This window comes from Myxine glutinosa, chromosome 9, assembly GCF_964187855.1.
Source record: "Myxine glutinosa chromosome 9, kmMyxGlut1.1, whole genome shotgun sequence".
Taxonomy (NCBI): domain Eukaryota; kingdom Metazoa; phylum Chordata; class Myxini; order Myxiniformes; family Myxinidae; genus Myxine; species Myxine glutinosa.
The window spans coordinates 126,328,075-126,351,130 of record NC_136269.1 but is presented as its reverse complement, the minus strand read 5'-3'; the positions used below and the strand labels follow the sequence as shown (position 1 = coordinate 126,351,130).

The 23,056-nt window shown below is 44.2% G+C and overlaps 2 pseudogenes; both read right to left on the bottom strand.

The window, feature by feature from the left end:
• Nucleotides 1–632: 632 nt before the first annotated feature.
• Nucleotides 633–2,417, bottom strand: LOC137435696 (uncharacterized; annotated as a pseudogene).
• Nucleotides 2,418–10,877: 8,460 nt separating this feature from the next.
• Nucleotides 10,878–23,056, bottom strand: part of LOC137413385 (uncharacterized) — a 33,223-nt pseudogene continuing 21,044 nt past the window's right edge.

Here is a 23,056-nt window from a genome sequence, read left to right as displayed (position 1 = left end):
TTTCCTTTTCATGCACAAGTACAATGTCCTGTTGCAATGCTTTGTTTTCTCTGTTCACAATTGAAGGGATGATTTGGTCATACGTGAGGACTGCATCCTCATGTTCAACCAATCGCTTTTGGTTCATGCTTCCTTGATTTCTTTCTGAGACCCAGATGTTGAAACTTTTTCAGATGTCCCAATGGTGTACGTTGCACACATTGTTGTCCTTATGTGTATGCAGTTATTCAGGCAGTTGTTTTTTCATAACCTGAAAGAAGGTGACCAGTATTTTCTGTTTCTACCTTACAGAAACTACACTTTCTTGAATAAAAGTCAAGAGCAAGAACACTGAACGGATCAGGAAACAACAGAACAAAAGGAGCAGGAGAAACAGGGGGAGGAGGAATGGGAGGGAAACACCAACAGCAGAGGTGAAGGATAAAATAGAGGGAGAGTTGGGCAAATAAGATGAGTATGAAGGAAAGATGGGTCGTGGTGGATGCATGGGGTCGACAAGATGGATACAGAAGAAAATTTGGAAGGAGAAGGGTTTGGAGTGGGTTGTTAACAGGGGTAGAAAATATCATGGATTGGATGAGGGGAGAGTGGAGTGGAGTGACTTGAGATGGTGGTGAATTGGATCAATCGTGCTATCTTCTTGAAGACCTGTCGGGCTTAACCTGTAGGTCTTCTCTCCTTTGTCTCTTGTGCATGGATTTTTGATGCCGCTTCAACTTTGATTGATACAACAATGTCTTGGCGCACACAGAACATGTGTAGGGCATCTCTCCGGTGTGTATTATTTGATGCCACATCAAATTGGAGAGGTCAACAAAAGCATTGAAGCATTCAGAGTACTTGAAAGGTTTATCTCCGGTGTATTATTTGATGTCGCTTAAAATTGAAGAGATGAGTAAAAGCCTTAAGGCATTCAGGGCACTTGAAAGGTTTCTCTCTGGTGTGTATTATTTGATGTCGCTTCAACTTGTCGAGATGAGTAAAAGCCTTAAGGCATTCAGAGCATTGGTAAGGCTTCTCCTCGGTATGTATCATTTGATGCCGCTTCAACCCTGAGACCCGACCAAAAGTCTTGAGGCATTCAAAACATTGTAAGGCCTCTCTCCTGTGTGTACCTTTTGATGTCTTTGGAAAGTTGGTGAAAACGCAAAATCCTTGCCGCACACAGGACATTTATAAGGCCTCTCTCCTGTGTGTTTTCTTTGATGTGTTTGTAAAGATGATAATTGAGGAAAATCCTTCCCACACACAGTACATTTATAAGGCCTCTCTCCTGTGTGTGTTCTTTGATGTACTTTTAAAGTTGATGAATGAGCAAAATCCTGCCCGCACACAGTACATTTATAAGGCCTCTCTCCTGTGTGTTTTCTTTGATGTGTTTGTAAAGATGATGATTGAGGAAAATCCTTCCCACACACAGTACATTTATAAGGCCTCTCTCCCGTGTGTGTTCTTTGATGTGTTTGCAAAGATAATAATTGAGGAAAATCCTTCCCACACACAGTACATTTATAAGGCCTCTCTCTTGAGTGCGTAATTTGATGTACTTTTAAAGTTGATGAATGAGCAAAATCCTGCCCGCACACAGTACATTTATAAGGCCTCTCTCCTGTGTGTTTTCTTTGATGTGTTTGTAAAGATGATAATTGAGGAAAATCCTTCCCACACACAGTACATTTATATGGCCTCTCTCCTGTGTGTGTTCTTTGATGTACTTTTAAAGTTGATGAATGAGCAAAATCCTTCCCACACACAGGACATTTATAAGGCCTCTCTCCTGTGTGAATTCTTTGATGTACTTTTAAAGTTGATGAATGAGCAAAATCCTTCCCACACACAGGACATTTATATGGCCTCTCTCCTGTGTGTGTTCTTTGATGTACTTTTAAAGTTGATGAATGAGCAAAATCCTGCCCGCACACAGTACATTTATAAGGCCTCTCTCCTGTGTGAATTCTTTGATGTATTTGAAAAGTTGATGAAAAAGCAAAATCCTTGCCACACACAGGACATTTATACGGATTCTCTCCTGTGTGTTTTACTTTTTGATGATTCAAGGATGCTAACCAAGAAAATTCATTGTTGCACACAGTGCACTTGAAAGGTTTCTCTCCCGTGTGCATCCATCGATGCTTTTTCAAACGTGAAGCAAAAGGAAACGCCTTGTTGCGTACAGAACACAGGTGGGGTGTCTCTTCTGTGTGTATCCGTTGATGCGTTTGTAAAAATGATGAACGAGAAAAATTCTTGCTGCACACAGGACATTTACAAGGCTTTTCTTCTGCATGTTCTACTCTCTGATAATTCAAGCATGCCAACCAAGAAAATTCCTTGCTGCACACAGCGCACTTGTATGGCATCTCACGTCTGGGTATTGCTTGACTTAACTGGGAACTTGACTTGGAATAAGAAACCATTTTCAATTGTTCTCTGCAAAGACAATTTAGAAAACCATCAATAAATCATTATCACTGTGAAACATGCATCATTTTTAAAAAGCACAATGTGCAGTACTCCATTTTCATCGAAAACTGGCCCTAAAGGACAAAGGGACAAACTGGTCAAAGGAGGGTGTGCCCACCCACCCAACCCCCCCTCCCCCTCCTCACTCTCTCCGGTACTGGCTGTGTGGCAGGCGGTCGCAGAAATCATCGCTCTCGGGTTCTGGGCTTGGTCGCGGGCGGTGGCGCATCTTTGGCTCGTGAGCGCCTGTGGAAAAAGATTGATCAAGAGCGCCCCGGGGCAGTCATCTTCACGAGGAAGAATTCGTCTTTTTGGCTCTCTTTTGTTCTGGCCTGGCTCGAGGAGGCTGCGCTTCGTGCTGTGTGAACCTGAGAGATTTATCGGGGTCTTGTGGAGCGCGGAAAGGCTGGAGGAGGAAGTTTTGCCACCGCTTCGCAGCTCAGGTTGCCATGTGGCGTGCCATCTAGTGGGCAGAGACTCGGGGACCATTCATGTTCGTCCTCATTGGAGCAGGCTGTGTATTGGCCAACTCATCACACCATTTTCTTTTCTTTTATCATTACCTTGTCTGTAATTGTGTCTGAGTGGAGGATCCTCAAATTAGGAGTTATAGTTTTTTTTACCTCCACATTAATTTTGACATTTTATCATCTCACAATTATTTCATTGAATTCTTTTTCTTTTCTTTTTTTCATTCTTGTATTGTGAATTTTCCTTGACGTGTGTGTTTATTTGTTTGTGGGTTCGAGTAATAAGCCCTGTGATTCCGTCGTACAGGTAAGACCCTGGGTTTTCTTCGCCCTTGCGCGCCAAAAAATAATTCCGCCAAGTTTCGAACTGACGCCTCGGAGTTAACTGTTCAGCTATCTGTCCAGGGCTGGTCCTCATCGGCCCTCGACAATATTTAAAGCTAACCTAAGAAACACATTCGGAACTTACCCATATTCATCAGTGCTACTTTTTTTGTTACATTGACTTGATTACTTGAGATCGAGATTGTGATATGAGCAAAATAAAATAGGACGTAAAAACTCGGCTGGAAGTCGAAAGTAAGCTGTGTACTGGGGGCACATCTGCTCTGTGAGGCTGTAAGTTCAACTTTCCCATCCAGTTTTTGATAAATTTGTATTGATCTTCCCTTCCAGCTCTAACTGATAATTTAAAATAAATATAAATTTGCACTCAGTTCCTTTTTATTGATATGTGTTGGGTTCTGATTTACAGTGTATATTCAATCAGAGCTCAAGATATATTTGGCCACCCTCCCCCACCACCCCCCCCCCCCCCGAACACCCCCATCTTCGCAAGCACCATCCACCCCATTCCCCCTCCACCATTCCCCACAACCCCTAATCCACCTTCACCACCACCATCCCACAGTCACCATTCCCACCATCCCTCACTCCCTGAGAAAGTAGGCATGGTCAAAGATGCCTATCCCTCTGAAGCAAAATGTGGTGAAGCGCACGGAGCACGCCGAGCCAGGCTAGTTTTCTTAATTTGCCTCTTCTTACTCATGTACGAATATAACTCCATCTCCACTCTTACTTGAAACCTAATAAATGCCTTCTGCTTCTTAATATTGCTCCTTCCAATATCCCAGAGGAATGGTTATTGATCAAACCACCAGCCAAACACATACAAGGACACCAAATCTCAGGGATTTAGGTGCAGACACCATGGAGGATTTTAGGTGCGAAGACTCGAGGAAAATTTCATTTTTTTCCAATGCAAGTGCATGAATAAATGCTTCTGTTTCCATTGCTAACATTAAACGGAATTTAGGTCTTTTTGAAAAAGGGGGGGGGGAAACGCCAACGAATCTTCGCTTTGCAATGCATCTAGTTGAATTAACCCAGTCAGCCTTTTACTATAAAAGATGATGAAAACCCTGTCAACCAGCAGCAACAGACCCAAGGTGTCACAGTCATGCTAGCATTTAAAATGCAACAACCAAATGTGGTTGAATTAAGTTCCATCATGAAAATTTTGTATCAGGAATTCCGAAGTCCAGGGCACGTGACGATACAACAACAACAACATGGATTTTAAGGCCATTTTCAACAACGTGACAATATCAGGGATATTTTGGCGTTTTCGATTTTTTTCATCTTTTTTCTTGAAATCATGGGTGTGGTGCAATAAAATGTGTGTGGTGGAATCATGGGTGTGGTCCATCGGATGGATGGGTGTGGTGAAATCACGGTTGTGGTCCATCGGATGGATGTGGCTCCATTATGGCTGTGGTCAATCGGATGGGTGTGGCTCCTTCATGGGTGTGGTCGATCGGATGGACGGATGTGGTGAAATCATGGTTGTGGTCGATCACATGGGTTTGGTGGAATCATGGGTGAGGTGGATTGGATGGGTGTGGTGGAATCATGGGTGAGGTGCATCGGATGGTTTGTGCTGGCAGTGGTGACCGAAGGTATGGTTCGGGGACAAACGGAGGGTTGAGAGGACAAATTCACCAAAAGCCACACCGAAGCTGCGCATGTGCACCCAGCGGGGGTACGGAGTGTGGGACACGACGGGTGCGCCGGGGCATCGTCCGGGGAAGGTAGGACGGAGCGTGGTCCTGAGCTAAGTCCGGTGCATGGTAATGTGCATGGTGCGGATCGTTGTCCGGCACGTGGTGCGGATCGTTGTCCGATGCGTGGTCGGTGCGTGGTCCAATGCGTAGTCCAATGCGTGGTCCAATGCGTGGTCACCGGCCCTTGGACTTGCCGTTAGCGGTGTAGAGGTTTAAAGACTTTTGTAAGCCAAGAGTATGTGAGTTATCACAGACATGTAAATTGCATTGCCCAAACTCCATTCTTTCATTTTGAGAGCTAAATTGTTTTTAAAGCATTTAGTTTTCGCATAAGATACTAAAGAAAGTGCATATGGAACAAAACATGAAGACTGCAGTTTGTGGGATGACCTTTTTCACCTCTGTGGATGTTTGCTGGGGCGAGATTGCAGATTCAGCTTTCGCTTTCAGTACAAGATCTCATTATCTGAGATTGATCAGATTGGAAGCCTCAGAAAATGTTCCTCCTCGACCTGTACAATGACCTTTTCTTTTCCTTCTGTGATAACCAACTTCTACAAACACTTTGTCAAGGAAACAGATGGTCAGGCGCCAGTGAGTCTGACCTCTGGCAAATCCCGTAATGACCTCAGCCTACTCCCTGAGAAGAGGAAAGAAAATTTCGTTTTATATAAGAGTACGCTGCGTGAGGCTTGGGCAGAGAGAAGTCTACTTGGATGTTGTATTGCTGTGTATGTGTGCAATGTAATCTGTTTGTATCGAGTCGGAGTTTCTCTCCGCAATAACTGAATAAATCTCGAAAACAAAGTGAAGTCTTTTAATTCTTACATTAAGAAATCTTCGACAGCGGTTACGCCGCATATAACATGTGTGATGATGCCTCGTTTCAGGCCTGCCTTTCCTCACCCCCGGTAAAACCGGGTTTGGGAAAAGCAGGATGTTCGCGAATGATTTGACAGTGACCCCAAACTCTTTCTTTTTTTTCGAGGTTTCTTTATTTAAAATCCAAAATAGCTGCCTGACCACGTGACCGATAGTCATAAATTTACATTTTCCGATATAATTGTAGAGCACATCACGGTCAAGAAATTTCAAAGTTGTTGTGTGTTGAGGAATTATGACGACAAACTTTAGGCTTTGTAAGCCGATGACGATGACGACGACGACGATGACGATGACTTTGTAAACCGATGACGTCGTTAACCACGCTCCTTCCCCATGCGCACTTCATGACAACAATGCAGGTGCTCGAGTGCTCGAGTGTGCATGCAGGTGCAATGCAGGAGGCTCTGCACGGATTAGCCCAGGTGACAAATAGCGGCGGTGGTCTGATGACGTCATCGGTCACGAATTTGCAACTTGCGGGCTAACCGCTGGTCCGATCGCGACCAACTAAACGCTATGTTGGAGAGGAACCCGAGGCGGACATTTTGAGACTGGTCTGGTCCCAGGGAACCCTCTGGTTCCCGAGATATCCACGATGTGCCACCAAACTGCACAAAGTGAATGGACGTGTGTCATGTGTTCGCAATGCGGAAGTGCCGCGTTCGATCACGGTACCTAATTTGTCAGGTGCTAGCAGCCTACCGGAGGGTCCCATATACCCACGAATTACTGAATACTGAGGTACTAGATATGACCCCGGAGTAGCCGACTGTACCGGTCGGACCTCGCTATTTGTTCTGGATGCGGCGGGGCAAGCCAATTTTTTTTGAATAATTCACGAATTCACGAATAACGATTCACGTTCCGCCGCAGCGGATGACGTCATCGATCAAAAAATTGCAATTTCCTCCCAAACCACTGGTCCGATCTGGACCAAATAAAAACTATACTGTAGAGGACCTCGATGCGGAGATTTTTGAGTCTGGTCCGGACCCTGAGACCCCTTTGGGTCTCGAGATAGCCATTAAATGCGGAAATCCTGTCTGGAGTAATGGTGAAAATCTCAACAATTTATCTGCAATGGCCTTTGTCTGCACTGAGGTTGAGCTAAAATGAAGGGGTTGATGCTTTTGTCTTCATTTGCATTCACTTCGTGATTTGTCGCGACCGTTCATCAAGAAATCTCGTGCCAAATTGTTACCACCATTGACTTTCATGGGCACATTTATCCACACTGCAACCCTGCCCATGCTGACCTACAGGTGTGGTTTGATATCTGATTGTCCTTCTCATAGCCTTTGCCTAGAGAGACTTCCCCCACAAAGCAGTGGGGATCCGTTACCCTGGACAAGGGGCCCATACCAGGTACTGTCAGCCGGAGCATGCCGAGTCACTTGCATAATGCAAGGACATCACTCCCTGAGGTAGCAGTAAAACAGCTACCCTGCTACTCTCTACATTGCTATCATCAGTCATCTTGGACAGAGAACAAAAGTGGTTTGCTCGATGTGTAAAGGAATCCATTTGGGAAGGAGTTGAATCACCACCTCTCACCAAAAGGGGCAGTTTGCAATTTAATCTGTCACGGTCGTGGGGCCAGGCTATAACATCTCCCCCAAATCATCTACAATCGTCACGGGACACCCGGACTGGCCAACAGACCAATTCACATGACCAGCGGTTGAGGTTACGTGGTGATTTCAAAGCTTCTTCTTCATTGACTTCAACAACTGCCATGATCAAGGCGAGTGGATTCTCGCTGAAACGTCGTCTCTACCGACTTGAAAGTCCAGCCCTTTCAATTATAAACTTTTACTGATGCTGTACATGATGACAATCAGGTACAAAGATGATAGAGGAGATTACAACACAACATTATTTCTACCCTAAGAGAGAGGAACCTTTGCTTCACAAGTAGATTACTTATGATCAGAAGGCCCCGGATCTTTCGGTAAATTAAGACACAAGGGTACCAGGTAGGGTCAAGCATCACGGATAGACTGGCCAGGTTTTATTTATCTCTACAATGACAGCTGGACCAACATTGTCATGCAAGACTATTTTGTGGGAAGGAAATCAAAATGGCAGAAGACTAAGGTGTGGTGCCATCTTTGAGACAAGTCTCAGGTGCAATATCTCATTGTGATGTGGCCCAACAATCCCATACAGTGTCAATTACTTTCTTGCAAAGGAAATGTTTCCTTAGAAAATGTTTTGCTACCATACACGAAAAAGCCGGAGTATGAGCGGGTACCGTGCCGATGATTACGTAATCAATCTTAACTAGTTGGCCGAGTGGGCCCTCTTGTTGCATAACCGCTTGGAACGCTTACAAAGCCCGATTGACATTAAGTTATCTTCTGCCGCAATCAAAATCAATCAGGACACAGTTTCTTCAGGAAAGGGATTTTAGTGCACAACAATCAGGCAAATTTAACAAAGGGAGTAATAATAGCTGTTACATTCACAATTATGTGGAGTATGTATACATCCACATTATCCACAACGTGACAGACCCGCCCTCTGAACCTTAACAATGACTTCACAACTCAGGGGCGATGCACCACATGCATCGAGGAAAAGAGAAAGAGAAAGCTGGTGTGTCCTGCCCCTCACACCTTGCACCAACTCTGATGAACATGTGCCACCAATAATTCTGTTCGTGAGCTCGGCTCTCGCTTTTTATTAGAATCTGTACCCACCGACTCGCATTGCAGATCCCCACCCCTCTCCCCCAGTCAGTAGGAGGAGTTTGCCTGCCGACAGATCCTTCCTCCTCGTACCTGATTGGTGTTTCAGTACCCCCAACTCCTGATGACACCTGTTGATTGGCCTTTACAGCTCTGGTGTACTGTCTCCCTTGAGATGGTCAATTGGTCTCAGGTGTTCAACAAACCGATTGGGTGCAGCTGTATGTGGTGTTGACGGTGGGGGTTTCACTATGGCAGGCTGGGTGAGTAAGGATTCTTTGGCGGAGGGACTGTAGATGGTGCATGTAACATGTGACATGAAGGCAGAGACTGTATGGCAGAGGAAACATACAAATGGGTTTTCTAACTAAACACTCTCAATGCTTATCTGCTCACATGAATGCAATATATACTGAATAGCGAAACAGAATACTACGATATAACTAGCTTTACTCTTTGTGTATGTGCTTCAATCTCCCAGGGAATACAAAACTACAACAATATGTTGGAAAACTGGCACTGCGGGCTGGTTTTCAAGTTCCATTTTATTTCTTGGGGAGAGATGTGTTTTTAGAATTTGCCTCGTTCTCTACAGATATTCTCTGTCAATTGTTTTCCGCATTTGTTTTGCGAAATAGTTGGTCACGCTCTTCTACTCTGAGGTGCATGCATGATGTTTCATTTTCTTGCTCCTGCATTGTTGTTCTTCGGTCGATATTTATGTTATCCAATGTTGTTGATCAATCTCTTATGAATGTGCACTCCACACATTTAGCAGCATTTTACAAGTCGTCTGAATACCATTTTACTAGTTTTAATGGTTCTGCAAATTTTCCGTCGTTTGGTTCGAAGAACATTAAATCATTAATATACATTAGACGGGCCACTTTTCCTGACCCATTGGACATTATACTGTTAGATGTTGGGGTGTATCCCTGTCCTTCATCATCAATGAGTTTGCTCAGTAGGTCCAGAACCAGGCAAAACAAGAGGGAGAGAGACAGTCACCCTGGAAGAACACATGAGGTATCTTCACTTCTGGTGTTTCAATTTTTTCCGTCTCAGTGCTGCAATATCAATGTGGTATTGCAGAGCTCCGTTGCTTCCTCAATGAGTTTGATTATTTGGGGATTTAGCGTGGCAGGGTGCATGCATTTTACCATCCACAAATGAGGGACACCAGCAAAAGCTTCTGTGCTCTGTCTATCCTTCGATGCATTTCATATCATGATAAATGGGAAAATACTTATTAGAATCAGAACACAAGAACAGCTTCTCTCGTCTGTTGTAACATCCATTTGCCGTTTTGAGAAGGTGGAACGGAGTCCTCTCAGGACTCAAAGTAGCCACCTCCATTTCGGTAAAATATCATGTTTCACAGTCCAAATTGTGAAAAAGTCTTCTCAATGTTTTCTTCTGAGGATTATTTCCAGGATTGTCATTATACCACAGACAGCCTCCAATTGTAGTTAGTTTGTCCGACTATTCCTGGGGACTATTTTGAAGATCTAAGAGAGGTTATTTATCTTTCCCATTTTGTCGGAACTCTTCAGCTTCCAGGTTCTCTTGGCCTCATTTTTCAGATGCTGATTACTTGGTCAATTTCCTGATTTCCACATTATTTAGACCAAAGTCGCTGGGTTAATCGCAACCCCTTGATTAGCAATGCCATCTTTTCCTTTTCATGCACAAGTACAATGTCCTGTTGCAATGCTTTGTTTTCTCTGTTCACATTTGAAGGGATGATTTGGTCATACGTGAGGACTGCATTCTCATGTTCAACCAATCGCTTTTGGTTCATGCTACATTGATTTTTTTCTGAGACCCAGATGTTGAAATTTTTTCAGATGTCCCAATGGTGTACGTTGCACACATTGTTGTCCTTTTGTGTATGCAGTTATTCAGGCAGTTGTTTTTTCATAACCTGAAAGAAGGTGACCAGTATTTTCTGTTTCTACCTTACAGAACCTACACGTTTTTGAATAAAAGTCAAGAGCAAGAACACCGAACGGATCAGGAAACAACAGAACAAAAGGAGCAGGAGAAACAGAGGGAGGAGGAATTGGAGGGAAACACCAACAGCAGAGGTGAAGGATAAAATAGAGGGAGAGTTGGCCAAATAAGACGAGTATGAAGGAAATATGTGTAGTGGCGGATGCATGGGATCGACAAGATGGATACAGAAGAAAATTTGGAAGGAGAAGGGTTTGGAGTGGGTTGTTAACAGGGGTAGAAAATATCATGGATTGGATGAGGGGAGAGTGGAGTGGGGTGACTTGAGATGGTGGTGAATTGGATCAATCGTGCTATCTTCTTGAAGACCTGTCGGGCTTAACCTGTAGGTCTTCTCTCCTTTGTCTCTTGTGCATGGATTTTTGATGCCGCTTCAACTTTGATTGATACAACAATGCCTTGGCGCACACAGAACATGTGTAGGGCATCTCTCCGGTGTGTATTATTTGATGCCACTTCAAATAGGAGAAGTCAACAAAAGCATTGAAGCATTCAGAGCACTTGAAAGGTTTATCTCCGGTGTATTATTTGATGTCGCTTAAAATTGAAGAGATGAGTAAAAGCCTTAAGGCATTCAGAGCACTGGTAAGGCTTCTCTCTGATGTGTCGTATTTGATGCCGCTTCAACCTTGAGACGTCAATAAAAGCCTTGAGGCATTCAGGGCACTTGAAAGGTTTATCTCTGGTGTGTATTATTTGATGTCGCTTCAACTTGTCGAGATGAGTAAAAGCCTTAAGGCATTCAGAGCATTGGTAAGGCTTCTCCTCGGTATGTATCATTTGATGCCGCTTCAACCCTGAGACCCGACCAAAAGTCTTGAGGCATTCAAAACACTTCTAAGGCCTCTCTCCTGTGTGTACCTTTTGATGTCTTTGGAAAGTTGGTGAAAACGCAAAATCCTTGCCGCACACAGGACATTTATACGGCCTCTCTCCTGTGTGTTTTCTTTGATGTGTTTGTAAAGATGATGATTGAGGAAAATCCTTCCCACACACAGTACATTTATAAGGCCTCTCTCCTGTGTGTGTTCTTTGATGTACTTTTAAAGATGATGAATGAGCAAAATCCTGCCCGCACACAGTACATTTATAAGGCCTCTCTCCTGTGTGTTTCCTTTGATGTGTTTGCAAAGATAATAATTGAGGAAAATCCTTCCCACACACAGTACATTTATATGGCCTCTCTCCTGTGTGTGTTCTTTGATGTACTTTTAAATTTGATGAATGAGCAAAATCTTGCCCGCACACAGTACATTTATAAGGCCTCTCTCCTGTGTGTTTTCTTTGATGTATTTGTAAAGATGATAATTGAGGAAAATCCTTCCCACACACAGTACATTTATATGGCCTCTCTCCTGTGTGTGTTCTTTGATGTACTTTTAAAGTTGATGAATGAGCAAAATCCTGCCCGCACACAGTACATTTATAAGGCCTCTCTCCTGTGTGTTTCCTTTGATGTGTTTGCAAAGATAATAATTGAGGAAAATCCTTCCCACACACAGTACCTTTATAAGGCCTCTCTCCTGTGTGTGTTCTTTGATGTACTTTTAAATTTGATGAATGAGCAAAATCCTGCCCGCACACAGTACATTTATAAGGCCTCTCTCCTGTGTGTTTTCTTTGATGTATTTGTAAAGATGATAATTGAGGAAAATCCTTCCCACACACAGTACATTTATAAGGCCTCTCTCCTGTGTGAATTCTTTGATGTATTTGAAAAGTTGATGAAAAAGCAAAATCCTTGCCACACACAGGACATTTATACGGATTCTCTCCTGTGTGTTTTACTTTTTGATGATTCAAGGATGCTAACCAAGAAAATTCATTGTTGCACACAGTGCACTTGAAAGGTTTCTCTCCCGTGTGCATCCATCGATGCTTTTTCAAACGTGAAGCAAAAGGAAACGCCTTGTTGCGTACAGAACACAGGTGGGGTGTCTCTTCTGTGTGTATCCGTTGATGCGTTTGTAAAAATGATGAACGAGAAAAATTCTTGCTGCACACAGGACATTTACAAGGCTTTTCTTCTGCATGTTCTACTCTCTGATAATTCAAGCATGCCAACCAAGAAAATTCCTTGCTGCACACAGCGCACTTGTATGGCATCTCACGTCTGGGTATTGCTTGACATAACTGGGAACTTGACTTGGAATAAGAAACCATTTTCAATTGATTCTCTGCAAAGACAATTTAGAAAACCATCAATAAATCATTATCACTGTGAAACATGCATCATTTTTTAAAAGCACAATGTGCAGTACTCCATTTTCATCGAAAACTGGCCCTAAAGGCCAAAGGGACAAACTGGTCAAAGGAGGGTGTGCCCACCCACACAACCCCCCCTCCCCCTCCTCACTCTCTCCGGTACTGGCTGTGTGGCGGGCGGTCGCAGAAGTCATCACTCTCGGGTTCTGAGCTTGGTCGCGGGCGGTGGTGCATCTTTGGCTCGTGAGCGCCTGTGGAAAAAGATTGATCAAGAGCGCTCCGGGGCAGTCATCTTCGCGAGGAAGAATTCGTCTTTTTGGCTCTCTTTTGTTCTGGCCTGGCTCAAGGAGGCTACGCTTCGTGCTGTGTGAACCTGAGATTTATCGGGGTCTTGTGGAGCGCGGAAAGGCTGGAGGAGGAAGTTTTGCCACCGCTTCGCAGCTCAGGTTGCCATGTGGCGCGCCATCTAGTGGGCGGAGATTCGGGGACCATTCATGTTCGTCCTCATGGAGCAGGCTGTGAATCGGCCAACTCATCACACCATTTTCTTTTCTTTTATCATTCCCTTGTCTGTAATTGTGTCTGATGGAGGATCCTCAAATTAGGAGTTATAGTTTTTTTTACCTCCACATTAATTTTGACATTTTATCATCTCACAATTATTTCATTGAATTTTTTTTTTTTTTCCATTTCATTCTTGTATTGTGAATTTTCCTTGACGTGTGTGTTTATTTGTTTGTGGGTTCGAGTAATAAGCCCTGTGATTCCTTCGTACAGGTAAGACCCTGGTTTTCTTCGCCCTTGCGCGCCAAAAAATCATTCCGCCAAGTTTCGAACTGACGCCCCGGAGTTAACTGTTCGGCTATCTGTCCAGGGCTGGTCCTCATCGGCCCTCGACAATATTTAAAGCTAACCTAAGAAACACATTCGGAACTTACCCATATTCATCAGTGCTACTTTTTTTGTTACATTGACTTGATTACTTGAGATCGAGATTGTGATATGAGCAAAATAAAATATGACGTAAAAACTCGGCTGGAAGTCGAAAGTAAGCTGTGTACTGGGGGAACATCTGCTCTGTGAGGCTGTAAGTTCAACTTTCCCATCCAGTTTTTGATAAATTTGTATTGACCTTCCCTTCCAGCTCTAACTGATAATTTAAAATAAATATAAATTTGCACTCAGTTCCTTTTTATTGATACGTGTTGGGTTCTGATTTACAGTGTATATTCAATCAGAGCACAATATATATTTGGCCACCCTCCCCCACCAACCCCCCCCCCCGAACACCCCCATCTCCGCAAGCACCATCCACCCCATTCCCCCTCCACCATTCCCCACAACCCCTAATCCACCTTCACCACCACCATCCCACAGTCACCATTCCCACCATCCCTCACTCCCTGAGAAAGTAGGCATGGTCAAAGATGCCTATCCCTCTGAAGCAAAATGCGGTGAAGCGCACGGAGCACGCCGAGCCAGGCTAGTTTTCTTAATTTGCCTCTTCTTACTCCTGTACGAATATAACTCCATCTCCACTCTTACTTGAAACCTAATAAATGCCTCTGCTTCTTAATATTACTCCTTCCAATATCCCAGAGGAATGGTTATTGATCAAACCACCAGCCAAACACACACAAGGACACCAAATCTCAGGGATTTAGGTGCAGACACCATGGAGGATTTTAGGTGCGAAGACTCGAGGAAAATTTCATTTTTTCCAATGCAAGTGCATGAATAAATGCTTCTGTTTCCATTGATAACATTAAACGGAATTTAGGTCTTTTTGAAAAACGGGGGGAAAAACGCCAACGAATCTTCGCTTTGCAATGCATCTCGTTGAATTAACCCAGTCAGCCTTTTACTATAAAAGATGATGAAAACCCTGTCAACCAGCAGCAACAGACCCAAGGTGTCACAGTCATGCCAGCATTTAAAATGCAACAACCAAATGTGGTTGAATTAAGTTCCATCATGAAAATTTTGTATCAGGAATTCCGAAGTCCAGGGCACGTGACAATACAACAACAACAACAACAACAACATGGATTTTAAGGCCATTTTCAACAACGTGACAATATCAGGGATATTTTGGCGTTTTCGATTTTTTTCATCTTTTTTCTTGAAATCATGGGTGTGGTGCAATAAAATGTGTGTGGTGGAATCATGGGTGTGGTCCATCGGATGGATGGGTGTGGTGAAATCACAGTTGTGGTCCATCGGATGGATGTGGTCAATCGGATGAGTGTGGCTCCTTCATGGGTGTGGTCGATCGGATGGACGGATGTGGTGAAATCATGGTTGTGGTCGATCGCATGGGTTTGGTGGAATCATGGGTGAGGTGGATTGGATGGGTGTGGTGGAATCATGGGTGAGGTGCATCGGATGGATGTGCTGGCAGTGGTAACCGAGGGTATGGTTCGGGGACAAACGGAGGCTTGAGAGGACAAATTCACCAAAAGCCGCACCGAAGGTGCGCATGTGCACCCAGCGGGGGTACGGAGTGTGGGACACGACGGGTGCGCCGGGGCATCGGCCGGGGAAGGTAGGATGGAGCGTGGTCCTGAGCTAAGTCCGGTGCGTGGTACTGTGCATGGTGTGGATCGTTGTCCGGTACGTGGTGCGGATCGTTGTCCGATGCGTGGTCCGGTGCGTGGTCCAATGCGTGGTCACCGGCCCTTGGACTTGCCGTTAGTGGTGTAGAGGTTTAAAGACCTTTGTAAGCCAAGAGTATGTGAGTTATCACAGACATGTAAATTGCATTGCCCAAACTCCATTCTTTCATTTTGAGAGCTAAATTGTTTTTAAAGCATTTAGTTTTCGCAGAAGATACTAAAGAAAGTGCATATGGAACAAAACGTGAAGACTGCAGTTTGTGGGATGACCTTTTTCACCTCTGTGGATGTTTGCTAGGGCGAGATTGCAGATTCAGCTTTCGCTTTCAGTACAATATCTCATTATCTGAGATTGATCAGATCGGAAGCCTCAGAAAATGTTCCTCCTCGACCTGTACAATGACCTTTTCTTTTCCTTCTGTGATAACCAACTTCTACAAATACTTTGTCAAGGAAACAGATGGTCAGGCACCAGTGAGTCTGACCTCTGGCAAATCCCATAATGACCTCAGGCTCCTCCTCGAGAAGAGTAAAGACAATTTCGTTTTATATAAGAGTACGCTGCGCGAGGCTTGGGCAGAGAGAAGTCTACTTGGATGTTGTATTGCTGTGTATGTGTGCAATGTAATCCGTTTGTATCGAGTCGGATTTTCTCTCTGCAATAACTGAATAAATCTCGAAAACAAAGTGAAGTCTTTCAATTCTTACATTAAGAAATCTTTGACAGCGGTTACGCCGCATGTAACATGTGTGATGATGCCTCGTTTCTGGCCTGCCTTTCCTCACCCCCGGTAAAACCGGGTTTGGGAAAAGCAGGATGTTAGCGAATGATTTGACAGTGACCCCAAACTCTTTCTTTTTTTTCGAGGTTTCTTTATTTAAAATCCAAAATAGCTGCCTGACCACGTGACCGATAACGTCATAAATTTACATTTTCCGATATAATTGTAGAGCACATCACGGTCAAGAAATTTCAAAGTTGTTGAGGAAAATGTAAATTTATGACGACAAATTTAAGGCTTTGTAAGCCGATGACGATGACGACGATTACTTTGTAAACCGATGACGTCATTAACCACGCTCCTTCCCCATGCGCACTTCATGACAACAATGCAGGTGCTCGAGTGTTCCCATGGAGGCTCTGCACGGATTAGCCCAGGTGACAAATAGCGGCGGTGGTCCGATGACGTCATCGGTCACGAATTTGCAACGTGCGGGCGAACCGCTGGTTCGATCGCGACCAACTAAACGCTATGTTGGAGAGGAACCCGAGGCGGACATTTTGAGACTGGTCTGGTCCCAGGGAACCCTCTGGTTCCCGAGATATCCACGATGTGCCACCAAACTGCACAAAGTGAATGGACGTGTGTCATGTGTTCGCAATGTGGAAGTGCCGCGTTCGATCATGGTACCTAGTTTGTCAGGTGCTAGCAGCCTACCGGAGGGTCCCATATACCCACGAATTACTGAATACTGAGGTACTAGATATGACCCCGGAGTAGCCGACTGTACCGGTCGGACCTCGCTATTTGTTCTGGATGCGGCGGGGCAAGCCAATTTTTTTTGAATAATTCACGAATTCACGAATAACGATTCATGTTCCACCGCAGCGGATGACGTCATAGATCAAAAAATTGCAATTTCCTCCCAAACCACTGGTCCGATTTGGACCAAATAAAAACTATACTGTAGAGGACCTCGATGCGGAGATTTTTGAGACTGGTCCGGACCCTGAGACCCCTTTGGGTCTCGAGATAGCCATTAAATGCGGAAATCCTGTCTGGAGTAATGGTGAAAATCTCAACAATTTATCTGTAATGGCCTTTGTCTGCGCTGAGGCTGAGGTAAAATGATGGGGTTGATGCTTTTGTCTTCATTTGCATTCACTTCGTGATTTGTCGTGACCGTTCATCAAGAAATCTCGTGCCAAATTGGTACCACCATTGACTTTCATGGGCACATTTATCCACACTGCAACCCTGCCCAGGCTGACCTACAGGTGTGGTTTGATATCTGATTGTCCTTCTCATAGCCTTTGCCTAGAGAGGCTTCCCCCACAAAGCAGTGGGGATCCGTTACCCTGGACAAGGGGCCCATACCAGGTACTGTCAGCCGGAGCATGCCGACTCACTTGCATAATGCAAGGACATCACTCCCTGAGGTAGCAGTAAAACAGCTACCCTGCTACCCTCTACATTGCTATCATCAGTCATCTTGGACAGAGAACAAAAGTGGTTTGCTCGATGTGTAAAGGAATCCATTTGGGAAAGAGTTGAATCACCACCTCTCACCAAAAGGGGCAGTTTGCAATTTAATCTGTCATGGTCGTGGGACCAGGCTATAACATCTCCCCCAAATCATCTACAATCGTCACGGGACACCCGGACTGGCCAACATACCAATTCACACGACCAGCGGTTGAGGTTACGTGGTGATTTCAAAGCTTCTTCTTCATCGACTTCAACAACTGCCATGATCAAGGCGAGTGGATTCTCGCTGAAACGTCGTCTCTACCGACTTGAAAGTCCAGCCCTTTCAATTATAAACTTTTACTGATGCTGTACATGATGACAATCAGGTACAAAGATGATAGAGGAGATTACAACACAACATTACTTTCTACCCGAAGAGAGAGGAACCTTTGCTTCACAAGTGGATTACTTAAGATCAGAAGGCCCCGGATCTTTCGGTAAATTAAGACACAAGGGTACCAGGTAGAGTCAAGCATCACGGATAGACTGGCCAGGTTTTGTTTATCTCGACAATGACAGCTGGACCAACATTGTCATGCAAGACTATTTTGTGGGAAGGAAATCAAAATGGCAGAAGATTAAGGTGTGGTGCCATCTTTGAGACAAGTCTCAGGTGCAATATCTCATTGTGATGTGGCCCAACAATCCCATACAGTGTCAATTACTTTCTTGCAAAGGAAATGTTTCCTTAGAAAATGTTTTGCTACCATACACGAAAAAGCCGGAGTATGAGCGGGTACCGTGCCGATGATTACGTAATCAATCTTAACTAGTTGGCCGAGTGGGCCCTCTTGTTGCATAACCGCTTGGAATGCTTACAAAGTCCGATTGACATTAAGTTATCTTCTGCCGCAATCAAAATCAATCAGGACACAGTTTCTTCAGGGAAGGGATTTTAGTGCACAACAATCAGGCAAATTTAACAAAGGGAGTAATAATAGCTGTTACATTCACAATTATGTGGAGTATGTATACATCCACATTATCCACAACGTGACAGACCCGCCCTCTGAACCTTAACAATGACTTCACAACTCAGAGGCGATGCACCACATGCATCGAGGAAAAGAGAAAGAGAAAGCTGGTGTGTCCTGCCCCTCACACCTTGCACCAACTCTGATGAACATGTGCCACCAATAATTCTGTTCGTGAGCTCGGCTCTCGCTTTTTATTAGAATCTGTACCCACCGACTCGCATTGCAGATCCCCACCCCTCTCCCCCAGTCAGTAGGAGGAGTTTGCCTGCCGACAGATCCTTCCTCCTCGTACCTGATTGGTGTTTCAGTACCCCCAACTCCTGATGACACCTGTTGATTGGCCTTTACAGCTCTGGTGCACTGTCTCCCTTGAGATGGTCAATTGGTCTCAGGTGTTCAACAAACCGATTGGGTGCAGCTGTATGTGGTGTTGACGGTGGGGGTTTCACTATGGCAGGCTGGGTGAGTAAGGATTCTTTGGCAGAGGGACTGTAGATGGTGCATGTAACATGTGACATGAAGGCAGAGACTGTATGGCAGAGGAAACGTACAAATGGGATTTCTAACAAAACACCCTCAATGCATATCTGCTCACATGAATGCAATATATACTGAATAGCGAAACAGAATACTATGATATAACTAGCTTTACTCTTTGTGTACGTGCTTCAATCTCCCAGGGAATACAAAACTACAACAATATGTTGGAAAACTGGCACTGCGGGCTGGTTTTCAAGTCCCATTTTATTTCTTGGGGAGAGATGTGTTTTTCGAATTTGCCTCGTTCTCTACAGATATTCTCTGTCAATTGTTTTCCGCATTTGTTTTGCGAAATAGTTGGTCACGCTCTTCTACTCTGAGGCACATGCATGATGTTTTATTTTCTTGCTCCTGTATTGTTGTTCTTCGGTCGATATTTATGTTATCCAATGTTGTTGATCAATCTCTTATGAATGTGCACTCCACACATTTAGCAGCATTTTACAAGTCGTCTGAATACCATTTTACTAGTTTTAATGGTTCTGCAAATTTTCCGTCGTTTGGTTCGAAGAACATTAAATCATTAATATACATTAGACGGGTCACTTTTCCTGACCCATTGGACATAAAATACTGTTAGATGTTGGGGTGTATCCCTGTCCTTCATCATCAATGAGTTTGCTCAGTAGGTCCAGAGCCAGGCAAAACAAGAGGGAGAGAGACAGTCACCCTGGAAGAACACGTGAGGTATCTTCACTTCTGGTGTTTCAATTTTTTCCGTCTCAGTGCTGCAATATCAATGTGGTATTCCAGAGCTCCGTTGCTTCCTCAATGAGTTTGATTATTTGGGGATTTAGCGTGGCAGGGTGCATGCATTTTACCATCCACAAATGAGGACACCAGCAAAAGCTTCTTTGCGTTGTCTATCCTTCGATGCATTTCATATCATGATAAATGGGAAAATAGTTATTACAAGCAGAACACAAGAAGGGCTTCTCTCGTTTGCTGAAACATCTATTTTCCGCTTTCAGAAGGTGGAACGGAGTCCTCTCAGGACTCAAAGTAGCTACCTCCATTTCGGTAAAATATCATGTTTCACAGTCCAAATTGTAAAAAAAATATTCTCAATGTTTTCTTCTGAGAATTATTTCCAGGATTGTCATTGTACCACAGACAGCCTCCAATTGTAGTTAGTTTGTCCGACTATTCCTGGGGACTGTTTTGAAGATCTAAGAGAAGTTCTTTATCATTCCCATTTTGTCAGAACCCTTCAGCTTCCAGGTTCTCTTGGCCTCATTTTCAGATGCTGATTACTTGGTAAATTTCCTGTTTTCCACATTATTTCGACGAAAGTCGCTGGGTACTGACCCCTCGATTAGCAATGCCATCTTTTCCTTTTTGTGCACAAGTACAATGTCCTGTCGCAATGCTTTTTGTCTGTTCACGATTGATGGGATGATATGGTCATACGTGAGGACTGCATCCTCATGTTCAACAATCGCTTTTTGGTTCATACTTCCTCGATTTTTCTGAGACTGATATATTGAATTTTTTTCATATGTCCCAATGGTGTACGTTGCACACATTGTTGTTCTTTTGTGTATGCAGTTATTCAGACAGTTGTTTTTTCATATCCTGAAAGAAGGTGACCGGTATTTTCTGTTTCTACCTTGCAGAACCTACACTTTTTTCGTATGAAAGTTAAGAGCTAGAACACTGAACGGATCAGGAAACAACACAACAAAAGGAGCAGGAGAAACAGAGGGAGGAGGGATGGGAGGGAAACACCAACAGCAGAGGTGAAGGATAAAATAGAGGGAGAGTTGGGCAAATAAGACGAGTATGAAGGAAAGATGTGTAGTGGCGGATGCATGGGGTCGACAAGATGGATACAGAAGCAAACTCTCAGGAAATTTGGAAGAGGGTGGGTTTGGAGTGGGTTGTTAACAGGGGTAGAAAATATCACGGATTGGATGAGGGGAGAGTGGCGTGGAGTGACTTTAGATGGTGGTGAATTGAATCAAACGTGCTATTTTCTTAAAGACCTGTCGGGCTTAACCTGTAGGTCTTCTCTCCTTTGTCTCTTGTGCATGGATTTTTGATGCCGCTTCAACTTTGATTGATACCACAATGCCTTGGCACACACAGAACATGTGTAGGGCATCTCTCCGGTGTGTCGATCATTTGATGTCAAGATAAATGTGATGAAAGAAAAACTCCTGTTGCATTCAGAACATGTGTAGGGCATCTCTCCGGTGTGTATTATTTGATGCAACTTCAAATTGGAGAGGTCAACAAAAGCATTGAAGCATTCAGAGTACTTGAAAGGTTTATCTCCAGTGTATTATTTGATGTCCGTTCAAATTGAAGAGATGAGTAAAAGCCTTAAGGCATTCAGGGCTCTGGTAAGGCTTCTCCCCTGTGTGCATCATTTGATGTTGCTTCAACTCGGAGAGATAAACAAAAGCCCTGAGGCATTCAGAGCACTTGTAATGCTTCTCTGTGATGTGTCGTATTTGATGCTGCTTCAACCTTGATATGTCAACAAAAGCATTAAGGCATTCAAATCACTTGCAAGGTTTATCTCTGGTGTGTATTATTTGATGCCGCTTCAACTTGTAGAGATCAATAAAAGCCTTAACGCATTCAGAGCATTGGAAAGGCTTCTCCCCGGTGTGTATCATTTGATGCCGCTTCAACCCTGAGACGCTACCAAAAGTCTTGAGGCATTCAAAGCACATGTAAGGCTTCTCTCCTGTGTGTATACTTTGATGTATTTGTAAAGATGCTGAACGAGTAAAATCCTTGCCGCACACAGGACATTTATAAGGCCTCTCTCCTGTGTGTGTTCTTTGATGTACTTTTAAAGATGATGAATGAGCAAAATCCTGCCTGCACACAGGACATTTATACGGATTCTCTCCTGTGTGTTTTACTTTTTGATGATTCAAGGATGCTAACCAAGAAAATTCATTGTTGCACACAGTGCACTTGAAAGGTTTCTCTCCCGTGTGCATCCAACGATGCTTTTTCAAACATGAAGCAAAAGGAAACGCCTTGTTGCGTACAGAACACAGGTGGGGTGTCTTCTGTGTGTATCCGTTGACGCGTTTGTAAAAATGATGAACGAGCAAAATTATTGCTGCACACAGGACATTTTCAAGGCTTCTCTTCTGCATGTTCTACTCTCTGATAATTCAAGGATGCCAACCAAGAAAATTCCTTGCTGCACAGTGCACTTGTATGGCATCTCACGTCTGGGTATTGCTTGACATAACTGTGAACTTGACTTGGAATAAGAAACCATTTTCAATTGATTCTCTGCAAAAACAATTCAGAAAACCATCAATAAATCATTATTACTGTGAAACATGCATCATTTTTAAAAAGCACAATGTGCAGTACTCCATTTTCATCGAAAACTGGCCTGAAAGGACAAACTGGTCAAAGGAGGGTGTGCCCACCCACCCATCCCCCCTCCCCCTCCTCACTCTCTCTGGTACTGGCTGTGTGGCGGGCGGTCGCAGAATTCATCGCTCTTGGGTTCTGGGCTTGGTCATGCGCGGTGGTGCATCTTTGGCTCATGAGCGCTTGTGGAAAAAGATTGCTCAAGAGTGCTTCGTGGCAGTCATCTTCGCGAGGAAGAATCCGTCTTTTTGGCTCTCTTTTGTTCTGGCCTGGCTCGAAGACGGCTGTGCTTCGTGCTGTGTGAACCTAACACATTTATCGGGGCCTTGTGGAGCGCGGAACGGCTGTAGGAGGAAGTTTTTTCCGCCGCTTCGCGGCTCTGGGTGTCGTGTGGCGATTCGCGCCATCTCGTGCGCGGAGACTCGGGGGCAGTTCACGTTCTTCCTCGTTGGAGCAGGCTGTGTATCAGGCAACTCATCACACCATTTTCTTTTCTTTTATCGTTCCCTTGTCTGTAATTGTGTCTGATGCAGGA